Genomic DNA, 15,239 nt, shown 5'->3' with positions numbered 1-15,239 from the left:
TTAGTTTACATGTGTGTTCCAGATGTAAAAGATTTAAAAATGTGTTGATTTACTCTGATCAGTGATGTGTGTTTTATGGTCTATAAACATCTGAATTTATATTTTATAAGAATGTGTCACTGCTGTTATGGTCAGTAGTGTTACGACTTGGTAAAACCTTACAACTGTTAAAACTTAGTAGCATCTGCTGACTGAAAAAATGGAAAGTTTTACATATTTAAATGTTCTCAAAATGAATTACTTTGCATTATATATTTTACCTGAGGCTCACCAACCATCATAATAAACTATAAATTCTCACACACTGACTTCTCTACAGCATGACAGCCGAATCAGACAGATCTGGTGAAGAAATGAACAGATTAGAAGAACAAATAGAGGAGAGAGGGCACTGGGGCAGTAAAGCAGAGTTTCTTCTGGCTGTGGCAGGGAATGTGGTTGGACTGGGTAACATATGGAGGTTTCCTTACCTCTGCTACAGGAATGGAGGAGGTATGAGGCAACCTAAATGCATATTTCATTATATCTGAAAATTGCTGAAAAACTACTAACATGTTAATGAAGGGTGAGACACTTAAACAGGATTACTTGGCATAAAAATTGTTTTAAATGAAGTTTTCCAAATATTTTGCAGTTCTTAGTTGTTGAAGAACATTGTCTTCATACCTTCCAAAGGATTCTGACATTTGTTAAGTTGCTGTTTATCAACAAAACACCTGAGCATGTCAGTAGCATAATTATTTATGTACACTTTTACTGAAAGATGCACACTTTTACTTGAAGTCGCCATGAAAGTTTTTTGGCTTTTAGTATGAATATGTTAGCCTTACTCTTATCTATATGCTAGTCTGCTCCAAAAAAATGACAAAATTCATATTCAGATGATATAAGCATTCAAAACGTATAGTCTCTCACTTCCACCAATATGGATCAACGATGAAATCACACTGCACTTTAGCTTCTCATCAGATTTTCTGTCCAATCAAATGCTCTCTAGAATCTAAAGCATCCCACCCTTTATAAATAGACGCTGAAGCTGTGGCTAAAATCGGTCACTTGTTCACACATTTACTGTTTTCTACATGGTGAATGGTAATGGTAGTGTAGGGGATAGGGAACGATTAAGACTGTGTAAATATGCTTTCTATTGAGGCGAATTAAGTCTGGTTTCACGTTAATGTTACATGAACCGTCACAGCGTGCACACAGTCTGCTCCAGTCCAGAGACACGATAGCACAGAACGAATGATATGCACGATCACGGCACAGACCACAAAACTTTGATTTTGTGATTTAGAATTTTGTACAGAATGCTATATTTTAAAGTGATATGAAGGTGATTAGGAGGAGAAAAGGTTAGAGATTAGAAGAAAACTGAGGCTTTACCAAGCTCAACGGCTCTGGCCGAGCTGTGATATAAACAAAAGGCTTTTGGCCATTTTTAAAAAGGGGAGGAGCTAATATATATATATACCACCCTGTCTTCCTGTTTCAGAGGAAATTACGTCAACACATTGAATAATGCAGTGTGTTCCAAATCACTTCATTGGGCCTTTAAAGACAGAGTAACCATGTTAAATTTAAATGATGTTTTATTAACAAAGTTCGGGAGGAGCACATTCAAATGATTTACCCAATCAGCATAAGAGGAGGCCTATAAATACGTAGCCGACTCACCTATGTTCCTCGACAGTTTTTCTGCATACCTCCACCACTCCGTCTCTCACACTAGCCTGGTTACTATCCTAACCAAAGATACAGGGGAGTACTCTGGGTTCAGTTGACATTCCGAGCTTGGAGCCCTCCTGTGGACAGCATGCCAAACATGCATACTCTTTTACTCTATCTAATCATTTGTAAGTGTGAACTCGTGAAAGCCTGATCTGTGGTAAATGGATCTGTGATAAATGATTGTTTTAATTCTCCAAACTGCTTGTCCTGTAAGGTCACATGTTGCCTATCCATGCCACCACAGCCAGTCCATCACAGTGCTAACACACAGACATACACACTTACACTGCATGTCTTCGAATTGTAGGGGAAAACCACACCAACACACGGAGAACATCCAACATAGTAAGGCTCAGCTGGAACTCGATCCAGGGACCTTTTTGCTGTGAGGTGACAGTGCTACCCACTGAGCCCCCTATTCAAATTGTGATTAAAAAATATACAGAAAGTGATCAAAGAATACTCGCTTTCAATCACTTTGGTTTGGCACAAGCACTCAATTCTCATTGTAATCATTGAAACTGTCTTCACTGCATAATGAATCTCATATTTACATCATGCTTGACATTGTTGGTTATTTGCTCACGCTAAGCAAAAATCTGGTCAATGTATTCATGCATTCAATCCTGGCTACAGTGCTCAATGCTGCAAATACATGTGGTTAAAAATAACTTCTCATGGAGAAGATCAGTTCATAATAACAACAAATAATACTTATTTCATATGCAAAAATGTTACTCAAGCAAAACAGTGGGTGATTTACATTGAAGTCTTAAAGGTGATACTGCCTTTAAAGTGTTCAAACCAGAGCGTAAAAAACAGGGTAATGCCCAGTTGTTTCTAAATTATTACTGCTTTTGATGTAAAAAATCTTACCAACATTATAAGTGGACTTCAGAGAACATAAAATAAAAAAGTGCAATTAATGACCCGTTTAGATAATGTATTACTGTACTTGTGTGTTCTCAGGGGCATTCCTGATACCTTACCTGGTGTTTATGATTACCTGTGGGGTGCCTCTGTTCCTGTTAGAGACGGCTATGGGACAGTACACACACGAAGGGGGCATTACATGTTGGCATCGCCTCTGTCTACTGGCTGAGGGTGAGTCATTAAAAAAATAAAAAAATAAATCTTAATTCTTTTAGGAATAAATAATTCTTTAAAAAGAATTACAAAGATTTAAAAAAAAAAAAAAAAAAAAACTTTTAATGGTGTTTTTTTCTTAATGCAAACTTTATATTTTACAAAATTCAAATTTTGCCTTTGCTAAAATTGTAATGAAGTGCCATAAAGCTGGTTGGACCCCCTGGCTGCTTCCCCTTGGTTGTATATGGAAATTATGTAATATATTTAATATTTGGCATTTGCATTTGTCTTGGGTGCTGAGGAGTGCATATAAATCACTTATTTGATTCATTTTCTAGTCAGTGTTTTTGTTTGCTTTTGTCAGGTATTGGCTATGCAGGACAACTGATTCTTCTGTACAGCTGCATGTATTCCATTATCATTCTGGCCTGGGCACTTTTCTACCTCCTCTTCTCTTTCAGTGTCCAACTGCCATGGGTCAGCTGTGGCAACACCTGGAACACAGGTGATAAACTAAACTAAACAAATAAATAAATAAACACTGCATTAAAAAAATAATATCTGCTCATAATCATTCTCTGTGTTAGATGACTGTGTAAATCTTGCTGCAAGAAATCTTACCCTCAACCGGACAACACTGATTAATTCAACACCTGCAGCTACTGAGTTCTGGGAGTAAATAAACCCAAATTGATAAAGTGTTTTCAAAGATTCAAAGAATAAGAGCAATAAGCTAAATAAAACTAAATAAAACTATTAATTTGTATTAAAATAAAAAATAAAAAAATGAACAGGCTTACGGTTTTTCTCTTTCTTGTCACATTGTACAGGCGCAGAGTGCTGGCTCTCTCTGGAGGTATTGAGGAGGTTGGTAAAATCAACTGGGAGATCCTTCTGTGTCTCATTGCAATGTGGATCATATGTTATTTCTGCAATCTGGAAAGGAATCAAATGTACAGGCAAGGTGTGCAAGAATAATGTTTACAATAAACCAATATTTAAACATTGGGCATAGATTGTTTCTCTTCATTGTTTTCTATCTTATAAAATATGGCTACATTGAAAAATATTTTTTGTTGTTGTTTATTTAGTTTAAATAATGTGTTTTTTTTTTGTTTGTTTTTTGTCTTTTGGGGATAAATTCATGTTTTATTCTATATTTATTCTACTCTCAGTGTCAATATACTAGATTATTGAATTGTGCCTGTAGGTGGTGTATTTCACAGCCACGTTTCCTTATGTGATGCTACTGGTGTTGCTGATTCGTGGGTTGACTCTTCCTGGAGCTCTGCAGGGTGTTGTATTTTACCTGTACCCTGAACCATCCCGTCTTGCTGACCCACAGGTAACCCCACCATCTGCCCTCTACTTCCATGATGCCTTATAACAAAATAAATGCAAAGGAAAAATAACAACACATATTAAAGCTTTAAAACATCAAACTATTAATATATACAGCTTATGGTGCTGTGTTTTTGTTTAGGTTTGGATGGAGGCAGGAACTCAGATCTTTTTCTCCTATAGTGTGTGTTTTGGCTCTCTCATTGTACTAGGCAGCTATAATCAATACAACAACAACTGCTACAGGTTAGTAATGAAATTAATGAAAATGAATGCACAAATTAATAGCTGAATCTGTTGTATTTATGTGTTTGTATAATCTATTTGTATCAGAGACTGCTGGTGGCTTTGCCTTCTGAACAGCGGCACCAGTTTTGTGGCTGGCTTTGCTGTGTTTTCTGTTTTGGGCTTCATGGCCCAAGAGCAGGGCGTCCCCATTGAAGATGTGGCAGAATCAGGTACTGCAACATTTCATGAAAACACATATTATTAGGCGAGTGAAGACAAAATGAAATGAATGATTAAGAATACAAATGCTTAAAATCAGATCTAACTCTGTCTCTGTCAGGTCCAGGACTAGCTTATCCACAGGCAGTAGCTATGATGCCTTTCCCTCAGTTGTGGGCTGTTTGTTTCTTCATCATGATTATTTTGCTGGGGATAGATACACAGGTGAGCTAAAATAACACATACAGTTTTATAAATCCTCTATATAGTCATTTAAAACTCTTGGATGTATAATAAATAAATAAACCTTTCTGGATAGTCCAATTTTATACTTTTATATGTATATATATTTGCTTCAAGAACTACAATTACAGTAAAGTAAAACTAGTATTTCATATACAAACAAATGTTCTATATGTAATCCAAAATATAGATCTTAAATATACAGTATTTAGACACTTTAGCCTTAAAATGTAAATTGACATCACACAGTGCAACCTCATAAACCCTAAAACAACTGTAAAAAAAAAAAAAAAAAAAAAAGTTGATTTAAACAACTTAGCTCAAATAATACATTTTAACAGAATAATTAATTAGTTTTTATAGAATTACATGCTTTGAATTTCTGCTTTTGAATCCTCCAAAAAAAAAAAAAAAAAAAAAAAAAAAAATAGCCCAGTTGTACTGTAAGTGCCACACCATAACCAAAACAAAAGACAATTCTAAATTAATTTTTGTGCTAATCAGCATTATACCACAAATTATGTAGACTGAGTGTAACTTGTTTTGAACCAAGAATTTTCATATAACTATTAAAATTAGATTTTTTAATTTGTAGCATTTTTAAAAAATGTTCATTTAGGTAAATCTAGTTTTTGTAGCTAAATCTGATAAAACTGCAGTTTAAACTATGTACCTCAATAAGCTTATCAAAAGAAATGTTTCATTGTTCTTTTGAATTTGTGCTGCATCCTTTAAAGTTTGTTGGAATGGAGTCTGTAATTACATCAGTGATGGACTTGTTCCCCGTGGTGCTGCGCAGAGCTGGTCGTCGAGAAATTTTCCTCCTGATCTTCTGTCTCACTTGTTTCTTCGGAGAACTCATCATAGTTACAGAGGTCAGAGAAGTGTGTGTGTGTGTGTGTGTGTGTGTGTGTGTGTGTGTGAGAGAGAGAGAGAGAGAGAGAGAGAGAGAGAGAGAGAGTCTGTGAGAGAGAGATGATCAAAATCCAATCTCTTTTTTTTTCTTTTAAATAAAAAGCAACAATGCATCCAGCATGGCACCAAAAACCATGAAAAGTAATGTCTGTTGGAATTTACACTAGATCAGATTAAGTACATGTTATATCGGTTACTTTACAACTTTCAATTTATGGGCTAATTTATATAAGAAAGCATTTGATACAAGAGGATGGTACAAACCAACATAAAGATACTGCAAGACACATAGGTGAGTAACAGTGGAGAGAACAAAAAACAGCAGGCAATGGATGCCTGACTGGTAGGAAGACAAAAGAAGGAAAAAGAAAAGCAATGGATAAGTATCAACACAAAGGTAGTCTATACCACACACAGATCTTGGAATTGAAGGTAATCCAAGAACAGTAAAGAAGGAACACTGCAGAAGAACAGTGTGATCAGAACAGTCTTTGTCAGCACTAGACAGTGAGGCTATGAAAGAGGTGAGGATTAATGGAGTTCTTGATGATGCATTGATTGATAACTGATAGTCTTGAGAGGGGGAATGAAGAGGCATGAGTCTGATGGGGGAAATTTACCTTTTACTTGAGTGTTTCTTTTACTAAAATCTGACTTTTGTCCACAATACAGATTAAGGTGAGCCAATTTAACAAAAGCATTTAATAAATTGCCTTTCTACTTTATAACTTACAGATATCAAAAAAGTAGGTTTAAATTACACTCATTCTGGATATCAACTATAATGGTATTACTCTGAGAACTACCAACTATATCTAGATATAAACAATGGAGTTCATATATGGAATCAACAGCAATTCAAGCACATTTCTAACCTTGAAATCATTACAGTTACAATTAAACTTTTTCCACTATATCTAGTTGCAATGTTTTATTATGACCTGCAGGGGGGATGTATGTATTCCAGTTGTTTGACTACTATGCCTGCAATGGAGCTTGTTTGCTGTTCCTGTCTGTGTTCGAATCTCTGGCCATAGGTTGGATCTTTGGTGAGTTGCAAACAAGCTACAGGAATTGACATTAACAAACTCTGACTACAATAAAATTAAAAGTGAAATACAAAATGTCAAAGACATTGATAGTATTCAATATAATTCAATAAACTCACTCTGCATCAATGACGCATTGGGAATGCCTCTGTGTGATTGTGTCTGATGTACATGTGTCAACTAGTCTAAAGCTGAGAGTGAACGTCGCGGGCGGATGACATCACAACCAGGAAATCATAAAAGCACATCCAGAAAGACCAGCTTTAGCTTCTGTGCCTCAGCAAGCGCTCTGTGTCAAACTGTGTGTCTTATTTATTGTTGTCTGTCCCAATATAGTGCACTACACAATCACATTATAGCAAACCAAACATTAAAGAAGTGTGTTCCTCCTTGCCCTCGTTTTCTCACGGGTGGAGATATGCACGACTTGTGTGTATCGTGTGTTATATGTTTGGGAGCGGAGCATGCTCTGTCAGCCTTCGAGGGGGCTGACTGCGAACATTGTGAGAGGCTGCTGCTTTGCACGCTCCGCTCCCACCTGTCACTTTTTGAGGAAAGTGATCATGGCTCTGGACCAGAGAACATGGGGTTTGCAAATTGATCTCTCAGAGGGGTTTGAGATTGGCGCCGCCCTTTCTCTGCCTTTATCTGGGGGATCCAGCTCTCCCTCTCTGGTGTCGGAAGCCCGCTCTGCGGCTTCTTCCGCCCAAGGAGAGAGCCCGGCGCTTCAGCTATCCAGCTCTGAGATCGTGGAATAAGCCATACTTGTCCCATCTTTTCAGCCCCCAAGTCCATGTATATTCTGATATAAGGGGGTTGAAAAAGTACTTTGGGGCGATGACCAGGGCTGAACAGACGCTTGCGAGCTATCTGTCTCCTAATTCAGCATTGTCCCTGAAAGCCCCTACGCTTCCCACTAAGCCATTAAAAACTACATCAGTGCTAGTGGGAAAAGCATATACTGCAGCAGGTCAGGCTGGTGCATGTCTGCACACCATTTCAATACTGCAGGCATATGAAGCTGATCTGATGAGGGATCTGGATGGTGATGAGGGGATTGTACACGAAAACTGCGTCGGGCTACAGATTTATCTCTCAGGCCACAGAGAGACATCTTTGGCTCAACCTGTCTAAGGTAAAGAAAAAAGATAAGACCTTCCTTTTAGATTCACCGCTATCACCCCCTGGCCTCTTTGGCAATGCTGTAAATACGGTCGTTGAGAGGTTTCAGGAGGCTAAAAAGCAAGCAGAGGCATTTAAACGCTATCTCCCTCACTGCCACCAACCCTCTTAGGCTGCTGGTCATGAGCAGCCACAGCTGTCAAGCTCCTCATATAGAACGCAATAAAAAGAGAGTGTCGCATCTCATGCTCTGCCACAGGAATCTTGGGGGCCAGGATGACACTCTCAGCTGAAGCCTTCTAAGCAGAAGTCGGATCTGAGGACCGTTCTTCAGGCAAAGAAGGCTTCGGGCTAAAGGAGTCCTGTAGATTATAGAGAAAGGTTTGGTTCTCATCCACCACTATACAACAGGGTGCTACTAATGTTAGTGCATCCCTGGCAGTCTCTAGTGCAACAAGAAGTAAAGACCCTGTTAGCGAATGAGGCTATAGAACGGGACCCTCCACCCCACAGAGAGTCTGGGTTTTATAGCTGTTACTTCATTGTTTCAAATAAGGATGGAGGGTTGCGTCCTATATCAGATCTTTGTCATCTGAATCATTCAGTCAGGAGATGTTGACATTGAAGTAGATCATGACTCAAATCAGATCTGAGGACTGATCTAAAGGATGCATACTTCCATGTCTCCATCCTTCCACAACTCAGGAAGATCCTGAGGTTTGCTTTAAGGGGCGAAACATACCAGTAACAGGTTCTTCCATTCAGCCTAGCTCTTTCACCCCGCACATTCACGAAATGCATAGATGCAGTGCTGGCCCCGCTCAGGCTGCAGGACATTTGCATTCTGAACTATATAAACGACTGGCTAATTTTAGCACAGTCAGAACAAATGGCGGTTCGGCATCGAGATGTCGTTCTCGCTCACATGCAGAAATTGGGGTTGAGACTGAACGTCAAGAAGAGTGTGATTTCTCCATTACAGAGGACCACCTTCCTTGGTGTGGTATGGGATTCTAAAAATGTGGGCCATCCTTTTGCCCGCTCGTATTGCTGTTATCCTCTCAGTTGTAAAAGCAATAAAGCTAGGCCAGTCACTCACTGTGAAACAGTTTCAGAGACTGTTGGGTCTGATGGCAGCTGCATCTAATGTGATACCTTTTGGCCTGCTGTACATGAGACCCTTACAGTGGTAGCTCAGGACAAAAGAGTTTTCCCTGAGGAGGGAACCCACACCGTACAATCATAATCACATGGCGGTTTCTCCGCACCTTGGTTATATGGAGGAAACATTGGTTCCTGTCCCAGGGTCCTTTGTAAGAAGCTCAGTGTCATTGAGTCACTCTCATAACAGATGCATTCTCTCAAAGGCTGGGTAAGGTAATAGAAGGCTGCTCAGCTCAAGGTCTGTGGAGGAGTCATCATCTTTCGTGGCATATAAATTGCCAAGAGATGATGGCAGTCTTCATGGCTTTGAAGCACTTCCTCCCAGATCTAAAAGGCCATCATGTGCTTGTCCATACAGACAACACGTCGGTGGTCTCTTACATAATTTGCAGTGGGGTCTGTGTTCGCGTCCACTATGCAAACTGGCACACCGGATCCTCCTGTGATCCCTAGGAAAGATGCTCTCCCTGAGAGCAATCATTCTGCTCAAAGGAGTTCTGGAGAAGGTCTGCCAGGAAGGAAAAGGTCTACTGTTAGTAGCGCTGTACTGGCTGAGCCAAATATGGGTTTCGGACTTAGTGTCTCACCTCGACGGCTCTCCCTTGGAGATTCTGATCAGGAGGGACCTTATGTCTCAGGCGGGAGGCGTGCTCTTTCACCCCTGCCTAGAGATGTGGAACCTGTGGGTGTGGCCTCTGAGGGGGCCCAGCTCATAGACTGTGATCTCTCATCTGAGGTTGTAGAGACCATACTTCACTCTAGAGCTCCGTCCACAAGAAAAACTTTATGTCCTGAAGTGGACATCTTGGTGTGGTATGCAACAGTGGGATCCAGTTGGTCCAGTGCTTCAATTCCCGCAAGACAATTTTTCAGCAGGTCTATCCCCTTCCAGACTGAAGGCTATCTCAGCTTACCATGTCCCTTTGGATGGTACATCTGTGGGGAGGAACCCTCTAATAACACGGGAAAACTGATCAGCTGTTTGTCTGTTTTGGATCATCTAAAAAGGGTTTCCCTGCTTCCAAACAGACAGTCACCAAGTGGATAGTCGAGGCTATTTCTCTTGCTTATGAGGTCTCTGGTCAGCCATCACCTTTGGCTGTCAGAGATCACTCTATTAGGAGTATGGCGGCTTCCAAGGCCTTACTGTCAGGTGTATCCCTTAAAGAAATTTGTGATGTGGTGGGCTGGTTCTACAACCTCAACTTGGATGCTGCTCCATGTTCTCAGGTGCTTAGGTCTTATTGTGCCATAGTTTCACACAGACAGGCACTTGTAAGTATGCTGTTTTGGTATATTGTTCCCTAAGAATCATTGACGCAGCATGAATTCCCTTGAAAGGAAACGTCTCAGGTAACCCTAGTTCTCTGAGAAGGGAACGAGATGCTGCATTGTTTTGCCATACTTACTGCATCCCTGTGAGCGACTGGCTTCAGCTAATTGAAGCTAAAGCCGGTCTTTCTGGATGTGCTTTTATCCTTTCCTGGTCGTGACATCACCCGCCAGTGATGTTCACTCTAGCCATTGGAATAGTTGACACAGTGCACCAGATGCAATCACGCAGAGGCATTGCTAAAGCACCACTGACGCAGAGTCTTGTTCCCTTCTCAGGGAACTAGGGGTTACATACGTAACCTGAGACGTTCTCCACTATATGCCACAGGTGCTGAGAAAATGTTTGACATCATTGAAGACATGACAAAGTCTCGACCCAACTACATGTTCATGCTGTGCTGGAAATACTTGACTCCTATTGTGTCCCTGGTATGTATCTTTATTTTGGATTCACAGGTGCTTATACTTGGTCAAAAATATATGCATTGCATACATGTGCCTCAACATCACTGCAGGCCTTTTCCATTGCTTTAATTTTTCCACTCTGACAACGCTTTCCATTTCCATGAGGAGGAGAAATCATTCACTAAATAGTCCTTAAATAAATACTGTAAATGTATTACTATTTAGCTAATTGCATTTCCTGTGCTATGTGTATTACAAGCCCAGAGGAGCTCACCTTGAGTTTTGATTGTTGTTATGTTAGGGTTAGGGTTAGATGCTGCTTTGGATTGGAGAACTTTGCATGTACTTAAAATGATTATTTAATAAATTTTAATGAAATCAATGAAAATGTTCAGTATATTATGGAGAAGTAGTGTTAATTGTTAATTAAGACTAGGTAGTCATGTTAATTAATTAATTGTTCATTGTTGCGTACACACAGATTTGTGCATGAAATCTGCATAAGAAAATTTTTTTTTCACGAACAAATCATGATTCTTGAGTAATTTTCGTTTAAATTTTATTCTAAATTTACACACGCAAAAAATAATGGAACAACTGAATCTGAAACCACACATACACAAAAACCACATACTCTGGGTGATCTTACAAAAGTGTTAAGATTAAATTTTATACATACATTTCATCTTAAATATATTTCATCTTTATATACACATACATACATTTACTGTATATATACAGTAAAAGAGTAAGAAAAGCTACATTATAGCTCAAGCTGCAAGTTGCAGATACGCATATGTACAGCTGGCTAATGAAAGGTCTGTAATCTGGGTCTGTATTAAAGGTGTTTATTGTGTTTGAACTTGTTCAGAGGATGGAACACTTGAAATTGCTCAAGGATTTTGCTGCGCAGAGTATTAAGGGGTGCCTATATTTCTTTACCACAAGGGTCTATGATGTGCCTCAGTTGAGCTCACTCTGTTCTTACTCTCATTTTTCTTCCCCATTCTTTCTACACATTATCTTTCTCTTCTGTCTGTTTTCAGGTGTCATTTGTCTGGTCAATAGTGAAGTACAAGCCTCTCACTTTTAACCGCTGGTATGTGTACCCGGACTGGGCGTACGCACTAGGCTGGTTACTGGCCCTGTCCTCCATTCTGCTGGTGCCTGGATGGGCACTGATTCGAATGTTTACTGAGAAAGGAAGCCTAAAACAGGTGAGATTAAACGTGATCAAGAGATGAACAAGCCGCTGAGATATCATCAGGGCAGGGATATATGTTTAACTTTCAACCAAAGCTCATAACAAACCAAGAGTATATCAACTAACAGATTAATGTTGTTTCACTGTCTGTCTCGACAGCGTTGGCATCCCCTGTGCAGTCCTGACACAAACCTCCCTTTTATCTGTAAGCAACAAGCTGAAATAGAAGAAAATACCTTCATCACAGAGATGGAAGACTTAGTCAGGAGCAACACAAACTAAAAGATGCTCAGCCTTGCTATTTATTTCTAATTGTTTTTAGTAATCTTTGTATTATAATCAAATATTCATGTCTTTGACAAAAGCACACAAGGGTGCCTGAACTTCAAAATGTATGCACCTTCATTGTGTTTTCACATGTCTGAATATATATCTTTTTTATATATATCTTTTTTTTTTTTTCAAAATAATAACTTTTAACAATAACAAAAAGCGTAACTTTTTACAATAAAACGTGAAAAAATTAGAACTAAAATATTGTTGCGACCATGTATGAAAATGCATATTTTTTCATATTAAAAAGAACTTAAATTATGTGAGCTCAAGACATTGTCATTATCTTTCAAGGTTTCTGGGAAAAAAATGACAATCATTTAATCTGAGATTAAGAACAGACTAAGAGTTAGTTAGCCCAGTAGTAGGCCTACTAATAGGCTTAGTCCCAATTTTTCCTATGGGAAAATTTTGTTTCAACGAGTTTCAACATGTGTTCACACAAAAAACAAACAATGTACATAAATATGAAAATCACACAGTAGAAATATCACAAAATCAGAATGACAAAACACTCAGACCCGTTTATTTATGCATTGTACTTGCCTGGAAAATACAGCCTCACCGCTGTACCAGCAGATGAGTCTGGTTGCCATTGAATCAATTCGATTCGAGGGCGGACTGACCTTGTAGAAGATATATCATTCTGGACTTGCCAGGCAAGCTGTCACGATCACCATCTGTTCCTGTCACATTCCTGCTCACTCTGGACTACATTTCCCATAATCCTCCCTTGCCTATCACATGCACTCACTCCACCAATCACCTGTTGCCACATCCACCCTAGCACACCACACTGATTACCACACCCAGCTGCAGCTCATTATAAGGACTATAAAGGACTCACACTCACACCACCAGTTTGCGAAGTCTTGATTCCTAGTGACAATTCTGAGCGTACCTTGTATCCTGTCTGCCTGTGTTTGATCTTGCCTGTTCCTGTGTATTGACCCGTTGCTGCCTGTCCTGACCCTTGCTGTTGTACTGTTCTGTGAATGATATCCGCCTGCCTCGATCTACTGCCTGTGCCCTGACTACGATTCTGCCTAACCCTCTGCTGTACCTGTTTGCTCCTGATTGACCCTGCCTGTACGACCACGCTTACTTTAATAAAATGCTGCATTTGGATCTCTGCCTCAGTCCCCCTTTGTTACAGAAGACTTCGCCGCAACAACGATCCAGCAGCTTTCCCGGAAAACGTTTACACGGTATGGACATCACTCAGTTGTTATTATGGAGTTCGCAGGGCACGCGATCGTTAGAGGAATATGTGCAGGAATATTTGGATATTGCTCACCTCTCTGATCTACCGGACTGTGCTTTGATTGACTTCTTCTGTGATGGCGTCAACCAACCTCTCCAGGATAAACTAAGACGAGAGGGACCGCGTTCATCACTCAGCAGCTTTTTGGACTTTGCTTTGTTGTCGGTTGGTTCTCTGCTTACTGTGGGGGTCGTTGAGGAATGTGACACCATGGTAGATCACGTAATGGCCGCCGCGCCAAGGAACACGCACAAGATGGTGGCTACCATTACAACATCACATCACGCCTTCGCTGATCGCCCAGAGCAACGTCACGTCTTCGCTGATCGCCCAGAGCAATGTCACGTCGCCGCTGATCGCCCAGAGCAACGTCATGCCTTCGCAGATCGCCCAGAGCAACGACACGCCTTCGCTGATCACCCAGAGCAATGTCACGTCGCCACTGATCGCCCAGAGCAACGTCACGCCTTCGTTGATCGCCCAGAGCAAAGTCACGTCGACGCTGAATCACGTCACATCTCTGGATCTGTCTGGGAGTGGAGAGGGTTGCGTTCCAGTGTGGCTGATTCACCGCTGATGTCGGCGCGGGCGGCTGGAATTCCCAAGCATCAGCCGGCCGCTTCGCACTCAAGCCCGCCGGCCGCCTCGCTCTCAAGCCCGCCGGCCGCCTTGCTCTCAAGCCCGCCGGCCGCCTTGCTCTCAAGCCCGCCGGCCGCTTCTGTAGGGACTCGTTCGACAGACGTTACCAAATGGCTTCATCAGCCAGAGGCATGATTGAACAAAGCTTCATTTGGTCCAAAAGATCCATTTCCTGAAGTGATGACGTGACTTCTTTTAACAAAGGACTCTGTCTAAAGGACTTCCTAGCTCATCAGCAATAAACTAATCAGAACCCATCACGTGGATTTGATCACATTAAATCTATTGATTCTCTCACAAAACCCTCTTGTATTATCGGACGGAACAGGAAAATACCCATCAACGGATTTAAAGACGAATCTGTCCTATCAATACCTCCCTTGTGTTGACCGTCCATCGTGACCCGGTCACTCGTGACTCCGGTCAAAGTTTAAACTATGCTTAAGAACTCAATCTTGAATCTCAAAAGGGACAATTGTCGATTACTTAAAATATTAACTATATACAGAATAATACATGCCATGATGTAATTACTAACATGTCTATTCAATGTATTCAATATGTGGGTTTTCTTCAAATGCATTATTGTAATCATTGTTTTAATTAGGTCAGTCTAGTAATATGTGTGTAAGAAGTGTGCCATGTTTGAGTTCTAAATGCAGAATTTATAATTCTGTGTAATTCTGTGTGAATGAAACATTGAAATTCAGTATCAGGAAAATATTAAGAAACTTTATAAAGTTGTTAATAAAACAGGAGAATGTTCTGCAGATATCACGCGATGTGATCAATAGACAATAGACGAGGCGTGTCTAATCTCCGTAGCAACGTCTCATTGGAGGATCGCTCCCTTAAAACTATGCTGTCCGAACAAGCTAATGTCAGAAGCTGGAAGTCAGAAACTGGAAGTCCGAAGTCAGTCAGAAATCGGTCAGAAGCCGGTAGCCGAAACACCGCT

At 40.3% G+C, this 15,239-nt stretch overlaps 1 pseudogene; it reads left to right on the top strand.

Moving 5' to 3' along the window:
- The first annotated feature begins 325 nt into the window (after positions 1-325).
- Positions 326-12,989, top strand: LOC125254310 (annotated as a pseudogene).
- Positions 12,990-15,239: the final 2,250 nt, after the last annotated feature.

The sequence above is a fragment of the Megalobrama amblycephala genome, linkage group LG19 (assembly GCF_018812025.1).
Source record: "Megalobrama amblycephala isolate DHTTF-2021 linkage group LG19, ASM1881202v1, whole genome shotgun sequence".
Classification (NCBI taxonomy): Eukaryota; Metazoa; Chordata; class Actinopteri; order Cypriniformes; family Xenocyprididae; genus Megalobrama; species Megalobrama amblycephala.
This window is presented reverse-complemented; position numbering and strand designations above follow the sequence as displayed.